The 11,222-nt window shown below is 33.9% G+C and overlaps 2 non-coding genes across 2 annotated transcripts; both read right to left on the bottom strand.

Moving 5' to 3' along the window:
* Window positions 1-4,003: 4,003 nt before the first annotated feature.
* Window positions 4,004-4,077, bottom strand: TRNAI-AAU. Its single transcript has one exon. It is a non-coding gene; the product is annotated as a tRNA-Ile (tRNA).
* A 690-nt stretch (window positions 4,078-4,767) lies between these two features.
* On the bottom strand, window positions 4,768-4,841 carry TRNAI-AAU. The gene has a single exon. It is a non-coding gene; the product is annotated as a tRNA-Ile (tRNA).
* Between the last annotated feature and the right edge of the window lie 6,381 nt (window positions 4,842-11,222).

Below are 11,222 nucleotides of genomic sequence, written 5' to 3'. Positions count from 1 at the left end.
GCTTTGGCATAACTATAAAGACATTTTGGTTGTGACATGATGTTTCATTTTGAAAGGAATCATATGTACATCACTGTGTTTGAGTGGACGAGACAATGGGAAAAAGATTGACAGAATGCGAAGTGACAACATATCTCTCAATAAGTGTTTTCTAAAGTACTAAATGTACAATCCCCTTTCCGTTATACTTTTAGGTAAGAAAGCATATCACTCATTTTAACAAAGTCTTCAGTAAAACAGGATCGAGACCATCCTATGATGCAAATGGTAAAATTTACATATTACAAAGAAAACAAGGTGAAATTTAGAAAAATATTCATGCAAAATGCGGACCGTTAAAGTGATTTATGGCTTTGGTGAATGTTTTGACATTTTGGACTAATTATAATTCCCAAGAAATTTGCGTTTGGAAAACTACTAGCACATATTTTACATGTATGGGCTCACCACCCCTTGTAAATGCTAGTGAGTGGACATCAAAAGGACTTGATGGTTATTGCATGTTTAATAGGATCAATGCAGAGTATACCCCAACTGTCTCGCAGAGGCTACCATCAAAGGCTACAGATGGTGTCTAAGGAATAGGTTACGCGTACCAACCTACCTTTTTATGAACCCAATACTAGACACATCTTTACTTAATTATTTTTATGAACCCAATACTAGTCAACCTTTTCTGCGTATCAGTTGGTAACTTGATTTAAGCCTGACATTCGTGTTCTTACGCATTTTTGGTTGCATTATATATGTGCCATTACGACTCCACATCGTACTATGATGGGTCTTCAAAACTGTTAAGTAATTATGTTGAAAATGAGTTCCCAACAATTATCCGCATTTAAATTTTTTGCAGGAGATCTCTTACAGCTAGATTAGCGGGTTATCACTTTAATGAGACAGTCTTCCCGTCGTTAGGGGGAGATAAGAAAAAGTATTTCTAAGGGAACGACAGGAATTGTCGTGGTGTATTCCCACTGTGTCTCATATTGATTCGTGTACTCCACAAATGTAAATGTGAAGTGACAAAGATTCATCGATTTTCAGAATGTACACTGATATCGCTAAAGTGATAAGATCACACATACCAGCTGCAAACCTACCTGCAAGGTTACAAATCCTCAATAAGGTATATACACCATAAACTAAGGTGTTGCAACTATACTTAGTGGAAGTGTGGTTGAGGCGGTGGCTCCATAAAGGAAGTTGGAGAGACCACTTGGTTTGATCAATCCTCACCTATAAAGGAAGTAGGTGAGGTAGGCACAACTTATTTATATCATCAGAAATCATCTCATAAGATTGTCTCTGATTATGTCTATGAATCAAACTGGAGGACGCTCCGAAGTTTAATGATTCCTGAGAACAATGGCATCCCAAGTGGATTATAAGAATGTTCACGAATCAAAGGAAAGATCATGCGAGCATATTGATGATTAATTTCATATACACTTGCTTAAGAAAATAGATCAAGATAAGATCGAACCAAGCTCCTTGTTGCTTAATGTCTACGAAGAACATATTTGGCTTATAGAATCCAGGTAGAACTTGGTTCTTTGACAAATATATAGGTATTTGGTGTGGTAGTGATAACCAACCAAGTGTAAAGCCTATTGGACATACATGATTAATTTGTCACAAAGCATAATGAGAAGAAAACAGTCTTAAAGTATAAAGACTCGCCTTTTGGCACGAGGTTTCTCAAAAACCCTGGAATTGTTCTCTTCTAATGAACTTTATAGTGTTCTGCTACTTAGTTAGATTGGTAATTTCAAAAGGGTACTTAAAATGCAGCATATGTATGTGGTTGTTACGTATCTCTAAAAGAATCGAAAGATACAAGATATTTACAAAAGTACTTGATAGCCTTTTGTTACCCAAATCAAGTGACTCTAAACCACAGAGTGTGTTTACAGTTAGATATAACGCTCACTTATAGATTGAAGCAATCAGGCGGATGTGGTATACCCGTCTAAGTGACTATTTGATTTGGATGGGATATACGAGTAAGTTATTTTTCCTTGCGTATTCACAATAAAGTTCCTGATCTGGAATTGTAGCTATCTATGTCGATGGTACATACATGATGGGTACTCTTGATGTAAAAGCTATTTGAAATACGAATTTGAGATGAAAAATCTGGGCAAATCTCGACCGAATACTGAGCTTGTGGTATATTATCCCACCATTTTGCATTTTTCTAAAGTTGTCAGGCAATTTAACAAAGACATGCATCCTGATAGCACTCTCATGATTAGTCGAGGTTCAAATGTAAGTAAGTGACAATTTCGTCTAAAGGAAGATTACGAAGATGTGTTGGGAGATGAGATTCACATATCTAAGTACAATAGACACATTGTTGTACTTAGTATAATAACGTACTCGATAAAATTGTGCATCCTCAAGGAACTTGTTAGCTAGATATAGCTCAGCGCCAACGCAACATCATTGGAATGGTACAACGAATGTAATCATGTACTTAAAAGTAACCATTACATGAGTTTTGTTTTATCCCTGCAAAGACATAAAAAGGAATGCTAAAGGAATGCTAAAGGAACTGCAATGCAAAAGTTGTTGATTATGAAGGAACAATAATCTCTTCTCCAACGAAAGTGATCAGGAGGAGATACGGTAGACTATTTTCTAAGTCATTACCGATATTCAGTTTCGAAAAGTACATGACTAAAGGAACTGTCTGGAACAACTTTGAAAGTAATCAGGAGGAGGATCTAAGGATATGATGTCGACATAATTTACTTCGAAATTGAAGCTGTGTTGTACTCTTTTTCCCTTCGATCGAGAATAGTTTTCCCCAAAGGGTTTTTGTTACTCGACAAGGTTTTTAGCGATACAATACTAAAAGCATCAAGTATGTTGAACGTTGAAGACATAAATATCGCGTTGATATTATTGAAAATATCTGAATCAAAGAAATGAAACACGATAGTCCGTTAAGCAGTGTAACTTCCAGAATCAACAACATGGTTATATAAACATCCAAGTAACCAAAGTAAAGTGTGATAAGCTCCTTTTGACTGCATTAGACTAACGAAAATTGTCTTACATCAGGGGGAGCATCTAATGGTTTGTTGAACTCTTTTCCTTCACCGAGGTTACTTTTTCCCACAGGGTTTTGTTGCTCGGCAAGGTTTTTAACGACACAACAAAAAAAACCGGGAATGTAATTTCCTATCCAAGGCTATTGTGTTTCCCACGAGGATTTTCTTCCTTAGGAGTTTTGAAGCAAATTAATAGTCAACTTCAACCGAGAAAAGTGATCATCTTTGATGGATCACCTTTACTTGCATCTGTCACGTTGTACTCTTTTCCCTTCGTCAAGATTTTATCCCACTGGGTTTTTCTTTGTCAAGGTTTTAATGAGAAACATATTCGAGTCCAACTATGTTCCAAGTTTGCTTTGTATTGTACTCTTTTCTTTAGTTCAGGTTTTGTCCCTCTGGGTTTTCGTGACGAAGTTTTAACGAGGCAATTAAGTTATACTCGTCGATCTTTGAAAATCGTATTGCACGTGATGAACTACATGTAAAGTACGTGACAACAAGTGAATAGTTTTATCAAGGTTTTATCCCACTGGGTTTTTCCTTGTCAAAGTTTTAATGAGGCCGTTGATTTCATCACAAGTCATCAAGAAGAGGACGGCATTTGAAGAACTACATTCAAAGCACTATATGTGAAGTACTATGTATAAACCTTTGTTATTGAACCACATAAGGGGGAGTGTTATAGGGCCTGTGGCCCATGGATGTGCGGTCCATTAGACGATTGGGTTTTCCCTTTCCTATATATATAAAGAACATTGTATTATGTAATCCCTGATGCCTTTTTATAAATAAGAAGTTCTTCTCCTTCTCTATCTTTATCTATATCTCTTCATTTAACATAATTGATACTACAAAATTACTCCATATTTACATTTTTGATGGTTTAAATCGTTTGTATTCTTTTTTATATGAAAGTAAAAAACGGAATAAAAATAGTTATTTATTGGCCCATGCAGGTCTCGAACCTACGACCTTCCCGTTATTAGCATGATGCTCTAACCAACTGAGCTAATGGGCCATTTTGATACATCACAATAAACAGTGAAGGAACATACTCGGTCATAACCGATAATGTAAGAGCTATCCACCTTATGTAAATAAGATTTTGATCCATATAGCTTTTCTTTATCGATATAAAAACGAGATAAAATAAATTGTTCAGGCATACTATTCTTATGTGGTACCTATGATCTGCACTTCTTTTTTTTTTCCTTTTTTTTGGGTTTAAATCATGTGTATCCCTTCGTTTGATTGGCATAATTTTTTTTTATCAATCACAAACTAAAAATAGTAATTATTGATATTTGTTTTCTTAAAAACGGAAAAAAAAAGAAGTAAAAATGCTAATTACTAATTGATCGGCCCATACAAGTCTTGAACCTGTCACCTTGATGCATCACGCTAAGAATGAAGAAACATACTTCGTCATAATCGCCAATGCATGGGTCATATATCTTGTGTAAGTAAGATTTTGATCAATATAATTCTTTTCTCGATCAAAAAACAAAATAAATTAGATTGTTTAGGCATATTCTTTTATTGTACATATAATTTTAAGCCATCTGCTCCTGAAACATCAACGACTTTGTGAATAATACTTGTACTCCATTTTTGATGGTTTAAATAGTGTGTATTTTTTTTTTATCAGTACAATTTTTTATTTTTAAAAAAAAAAAGTGAAAAAAATGGAATAAAAATGGTTATTTATTGGCCCATGCAGGTCTCGAACCTGCGACCTTCGCGTTATTAGCACGACGCTCTAACCAACTGAGCTAATGGGCCATTTTGATGCATCACAATAAAAAATGAAGGAACATACTCCGCCATAATCGGCAATGTAATAGCTATCCACCTTGTGTAAATAAGATTATGATCCATATAGCTTTTCTTTATCGATAAAAAAACGAGATAAAATAAACTGTTCATACATACTATTCTTTTGTGGTACCTATGATCTTCACTTCTTCTTTTCCTTTTTTTTTTTTTTTGTTTTTTTTCTTTTTGGTTTAAATCTTGTGTATCCCTTCTTTTGATTGGCATGATCTTTTTTTTATCGATCACAAACTAAAAATAGTAATTACTAATTTTAAAAATTGAAAAAAAAGGTAAAAATGCAAATAACTAATCGATCGGCCCATGAAAGTCTTGAACCTGCCACCTTGATGCATCTCACTAGGAATGAAGAAACGTACTCCGTCATAATCACCAATGTATGGGTTATATATCTTGTGCAAGTAAGATTTTGATCCATATAATTCTTTTCCCGATCAAAAAGCAAAATAAATTTTATTGTTTAGGCATATTATTTTGTTGTACTTATAATTTTAAGCCATTTTCTCCTGAAACATCAATGACTTTGTGAGTGATACTTGTACTCCTTATTTCCATTTTTTGTGTTTTAAATCATCTATCTTCTTTTTTATATCAGTACAATTTTTATTTATTGATTAAAAATTAAAAAGTAATTATTAGTGATTTAAAAAAATAGATAAAAATGTAATTTATTGGCCATACAGGTGTCAAACCTGCGACCTTCGCGTTATTAGCAGGACCTCTAACTAACTGAGCTAATGGGCCACTTTGATACATTACAATAAAAAATGAAGGAACATACTCCGTCATAACCGACAATGTAAGATCTATCCACCTTGTGAAAGTAAGATTTCGATCTGTATAACTTTTCTTTATCGATATAAAAACGAGATAAAATAAATTGTTCAGGCATACTATTCTTATGTGGTACCTATGATCTGCACTTCTTCTTTTTTTTCCTTTTCTTTGGGGTTTAAATCATGTGTATCCCTTCTTTTGATTGGCATGATTTTTTTTTATCGATCACAAACTAAAAATAGTAATTATTAATTAACTTATTTTTTTTTCTTAAAAAAGGAAAAAAAAAGAAGCAAAAATGCTAATTACTAATTGATCAGCCCATACAAGTCTTGAACCTGTCACCTTGATGCATCACACTAAGAATGAAGAAACGTACTTCGTCATAATCGCCAAATGCATGGGTTATATATCTTGTGTAAGTAATATTTTGATCCATATAATTCTTTTCTCGATAAAAAAACAAAATAAATTAAATTGTTTAGACATATTTTTTTGTTGTACATATAATTTTAAGCCATCTGCTCCTGAAACATCAATGACTTTGTGAATAATACTTGTACTCAATTTTTGATAGTTTAAATCGTGTGTATTCTTTTTATATCAGTACAATTTAAAAATGGTTATTTATTGGCCCATGCGGCCATGCAGGTCTCGAACCTGCGACCTTCGCGTTATTAGCACGATACCAACTAAGCTAATGGGCCATTTTGATGCATCACAATAAAAAATGAAGGAACATACTCCGCCATAACGGACAATGTAAGAGATATCCACCTTGTGTAAATAATATTATGATCCATATAGCTTTTCTTTATTGATATAAAAACGAGATAAAATAAACTGTTCATACATACTATTCTTCTGTGGTACCTATGATCTTCACTTCTTCTTTTCCTTTTTTTTCTTGTTTTTTTTTTGTTTTTGGTTTAAATTTGTTGTATCCCTTCTTTTGATTGGCATGATCTTTTTTTTATCGATCACAAACTAAAAATAGTAATTACTAATTTTAAAAACGGAAAAATAAATAAATGCAAATAACTAATTGATCGACCAATGGAAGTCTTGAACCTGCCACTTGATGCATCACACTATGAATGAAGAAACGTGCTCCGTCATCATCACCAATGTATGAGTTATATATCTTTTGTAAGTAAGATTTTGATCCATATAATTCTTTTCCCGATAAAAAAAAAACAAAATAAATTCTATCATTTAGGCATATTATTTTGTTGTACTTATAATTTTAAGCCATTTGCTATGAAACATCAATGACTTTGTGAGTGATACTTGTGCTCCTTATTTCCGTTTTTTGTGTTTTAAATCGTGTATATTCTTTTTTATATCAGTACAATTTTTATTTATCGATTAAAAATTAAAAAATAATTAATAGTGATTTAGAAAAAATAGATAAAATGTAATTTATTGGCCCATACAGGTCTCGAACCTGCGACCATCGCGTTATTAGCAGGACGCTCTAACTAACAGAGATAGGCCACTTTGATACATTACAATAAAAAATGAAGGAACATACTCCGTCATAACCGACAATGTAAGATCTATCCACCTTGTGAAAGTAAGATTTTGATCCATATAGCTTTTCTTTATCGATATAAAAACGAGATAAAATAACCTTTTCATCCATACTACTCTTACTAGTTTTTCACCCGTGCGATGCACGGGTTTGTTTCTTGCTTATGAAGCATTGGAGGGTTGTTATAAAAATTGGTAATAAATCTGTACGCATGATATCCTTCTTAAGGGTGCACACGGTACGGTTCGACTCGGTTCTTGGCGAGACCGAGTACCTGTACCTCCCTAGGCTCGGTTCCAAAATTTTGGACCGGTACATGTACCTTGTACCTCGGTTCCGGTACCATTCGGTACACGTACGGTACCAGGTGCGGTTCCGGTACCAATCGGTACTTTCTGTCAGATTCCCAGACATATTTCCCTGTCAGTTTTCCAGAAAAATTAAAGACCTGTTTTCCCTGTTTTTCAATATATTAAGCAATATCTAAATCAACGAACAAAGTAACAACCCAAAAGTAGCAACAATACTAGAAAACCAAAGTGCCAAACAATCAAAGTCTTGGCAAGTAGCAATAGCACACAAACTGACAAACAACCAAGTAGCACACAACAATAGTTACAATACTACAATAGTCTTAATTCTTAAGTTTTATTGTCTTAAAAACTAATAGAAAGTTAGTTGAAGTTGTAACATTGGTGGTGAAGTGGTTGTGGAGATCTATTCCATGGCTGCACTGGTGTCATTGTTTTTGATAACACCCAGTAAAGCTGCAATAAAAAGTAACATCAAGTTAGGTAGTTAGTAGGACAGTGAATGATACAAAGCAAAGCCAAACTACACACATTTGCAGGGAGTGAATGATACAAAGCAAAGTATATTTCAACTAAAGAGAGTAACTACTTATCAACCCATAATATGAATTCATAGCAGTATAATGCAGTAACGGTTATCAACTCATAACATGAATTCATAGCAGGACAGTGCAGTAATGGAGAAAATTGAATCCCTTCACACATGCAGAAACATAGATGCATAGCACTAGCAGAATTCACCAACTCAAAACACAAAAGCCCAGTATTCGTTCACACGTACAAGCCTCATACTACTACACATTTCATTACAAAAAGGATAACTCAATCAGTGCTTATTTGAAGTTGCGGCACCATATCCACCCCCAACATATATTTGCAAGCTTAAAATCAACACATAGAGACCAAGGCAACTTCTAAAAAGAATTAGAGCTATCAAAAATCAACTATCAATGCAAGTTTCTCAGCTTAATCCAACTATTCCGTGTTTATGCCCACCCCCAATATACATTTTCAGTCTTATAATCAGCACAAAGACACCAAAGCAATTTCTACCATATGTATAGGCTCAAACCCAGTTTTTTGAAGAACAAAAAAATTCATTTAGTTCACAAATTAAAACGATGATCAGTAAATACAATTTTAAAACCAAATTCAAAGTCTGGGTTTCATATGAACTAAAAGATAAAAAAAAAAAGATTATGAAGATAAAATTCTTACCAGTTTGGTGGAAATACAATCCAAGCCAAATCAATCAACTCTTGTAGAGAAGGAATAAATCTTTTTGATTTATTAATTACAAATCTGATCCAATATCAAGGAAGGTAGAATTATTAGATAGAAATAGAATTATTAGAATACAAATCAACACTACTTCAAAACCCTAGGTTCCAAAAATCAAAATAGGTTCCAAAAATCAAATAGGAGAACTGAATCAACTGATTCAACACTTATCCTTGGTTAACAATTTCTCCTTTTTCTTCTGGATCGAGAGGTGGTAAGTAATGGAGATTGGAGGAGAAGATTCAGAAGTCTCGTCCCTGTAATGGAGTTCTTCACTTCTTCTCCTTCTCAGAGATAGAGGAGACGAAGAAAAAAAAGAAAGAAAAATGAGAAGAGAAACCCTAGCCCTATAATGTTCCATTATATACCCACCTTTAATCTAACGGCTATTACTGATTTATTATCCCTTAGATATAACGGCTATTAATACTCTGTATATTCGGTCCGGTACGACACGGGTCTTGTATTGGACCGTGTACCTGTACCCCCAGAGGTCGGTTCCTAATTTTTGGACCGGTACCTGTACCCCCGTCCTCGGTTCGGTACAAAACCAGGTACGGTTCCACCGGTTCCGGGACGGTCCGCCGGTCCAGCTCGGTTCCTGTGCACCCTTAATCATTCTTACAAATAAAAAATCAATGCTAATATTTGAGTTGTGCTGGATGTAAAGTATTATTTCATCTGCTCTTTGTCTGTCTTGGTATTGAATAATATCAAAATTATTGACATTTAAGACCATGAACTGTTTTGAGCCAGTTCTCATATCTACAAACTGCACCTCGAAAAATTACATCTTGACCATCGAATCATCAAACAATACCAAAATGTCTTCCAGATTGTCTCCATTGAAATTATTAGGCCAAGCACTATGGTGCAAGCCATCCCTTTCCTATCCCTCAAATAAATGGAACGAATATGGGTCATAAGGCAGCTCCACTATGGTGGCTTTTCATCCCTTTCCTACATGTGATGGGAATTCAGATTCCGTATAAATAGTGCGATACGGAAACCCAGTTTCCGTATTTTTTTCCCAATTCCTTTTTCCGTTGGAATATATTTGTTTAGGTAAAGAAATACAATTTAAAGTAAAAAAAGAGATATAATAGGTAAAAGATAGATATTATAGGTAAAAAAGAGTTTTAGTAAAAAATTAGAATGAAAAAAAAGAAAGTTTTAGGGTAAAACTAAGCAAACCAAAAACGGAAACTCAGTTTCCGTATCAATGCAGAAATTTTGACGGAAACTGAGTATCAGTCACATTTCCCTTCCCTACTACCCGGATTAGATGTGATCCATCTTGTAGGGAAGATAAGGGATTCCCTACTTTTAAAGGAAATGGGAGACCATAGTGGTTGTCAATTTCATTTTTTCCCTACATATGAGGGATATGGAATGGAAATGAAGCACCATAGTGCTTGGCCTTAGGAAAGTATGTCATTATATTTCTTTTGTAAACATATGATTGCAATCCGTGAAGACATGGTAGTTATTAGGATAACAAATTTCGAATACCTTTTTATAAAATAACTCCATGTTATAGCCCATGAATTCTTTCGCTAGTCGGTCCATAAAATCTGAGTTGAATTTATGCTGGTCTGTTCTCAATTTAATGACTATTAGAGCCATATTTTGAAAAAAATAATCTCACGACTCTGAAGATATTAGAATATCTTCAAACATCATAACACTTATCATAGCTCCCTAAATTGATTAAAAGCTATACCAATACGGTTCTTTTGTCAAATACTACTAAAAATTTAGAGCTCATGCTTTTGTTCTTTTATATACATGAGCCTTTTGGTCTACCTATCTTCATATGCTATTACTTCACAATCAGAAGCGTAATCGAGACTGCGACACATCATAATTTCCACACACAAAAAAAAGAAAGAAAGACTTGTTCAATCGCTTTATTTTTATACATTCCTCCATCTCGATTATGTCATGTGACTCTGTAGGTATTTGATGTAAAATTGGTTCGAGCATTGCTCTTTTTTGTTAGCTTAGTAGCCTTGTTTTTCCAGACTCTTTTTTCAGTACAAACCTAAAAATATTTTCCCATGAAAATCAAAAATTATATTAGAATTTGAATAAGATAGAGAGCTACGTAATCAAATGCAAAATGAGAACAAAATAAAAATGTAATTATAAGACATTGTCTTTATCGTGTATTGAATTATATTCTGGTTCACTGAAACAAATTTTATACAACGAAATATTTTCATCCTTATTGAAAATCACACTGATGTGTATTTGATCGGTGAAGTGGAATCTTAGATTTTTATTGCATATGAAAATTACATTTTTCTCCTTATGTTACTCCTTGTGAATTGCATAAGGATTTTTAGAGATAAGTGCAGGCTTTTGTTCTCCCTATTTATTGTTAATTTATTGGTTAGTTATTTTTAAAATAACGATGGAAGTCAT

This window comes from Papaver somniferum, chromosome 10 (genome assembly GCF_003573695.1).
Source record: "Papaver somniferum cultivar HN1 chromosome 10, ASM357369v1, whole genome shotgun sequence".
NCBI classification, from domain to species: domain Eukaryota; kingdom Viridiplantae; phylum Streptophyta; class Magnoliopsida; order Ranunculales; family Papaveraceae; genus Papaver; species Papaver somniferum.
Note: the sequence above shows the minus strand (reverse complement) of the source record. Positions and strands in the feature narration are given on the sequence as shown.